Source organism: Sinocyclocheilus anshuiensis, unplaced genomic scaffold (assembly GCF_001515605.1).
Source record: "Sinocyclocheilus anshuiensis isolate Anshui unplaced genomic scaffold, SAMN03320099.WGS_v1.1 scaffold68, whole genome shotgun sequence".
Lineage (NCBI taxonomy): Eukaryota > Metazoa > Chordata > Actinopteri > Cypriniformes > Cyprinidae > Sinocyclocheilus > Sinocyclocheilus anshuiensis.
In genome coordinates, this window is record NW_015555741.1 from 1,924,335 (window position 1) to 1,924,904 (window position 570).

General features: G+C 43.0%; 1 protein-coding gene across 1 annotated transcript in view; it reads right to left on the reverse strand.

Annotated features, from left to right (window-relative positions):
• The window catches only part of furinb (furin (paired basic amino acid cleaving enzyme) b), a 103,604-nt gene that overhangs the window by 40,691 nt on the left and 62,343 nt on the right, over positions 1-570 (reverse strand). The gene's annotated exons all lie outside the window — the stretch shown is intronic.

Here is a 570-nt window from a genome sequence, read left to right on the forward strand (position 1 = left end):
ATTCGAATGAAGTTTCTTTGTAAACTATTTAATGCTCCTATAATTTTTATTAGTGTAAAAAACAGGAGGACATAATGGTATTTACTATTTTTACACACCAGAGGCTTTTAAATGAACTGTGTATCCAACATATGCATGTTAGAGGATGTACAAATGTATGGCTAACAGTGTTTATGTCATATCAGCCCGTCAGAAAAACAGTTCTGAGCTCTTTTTTTTTTTTTTTTTTTTTTTTTTAAATACAGAGTTATTGCATTACAGTGGAAATGGAAAGTCAAGTGGGACAGTGCGATGTCATCCGAGTCGCAAACAGGTCGACCTGGGCCTGGCCAAAAACTCTCCATATCTACTTCACCACCATGGGGTGAAGCACCCATTCCCCGGGCCTCGGCCCCTGCCTCGACAGGATGTCTGTTCCCAAATAGAGATGCCCAGGAATGTAAACTGCTCTCAGTGAGAGAAGTTTGCCCTGGGACCACACAAGGATCTGGTACGCTAGTTTGTACAAACGGCGTGAGCGCAGACCTCCCTGGTCGTTGATGTAAGAGACCACCGCTGTGTTGTCGGTAC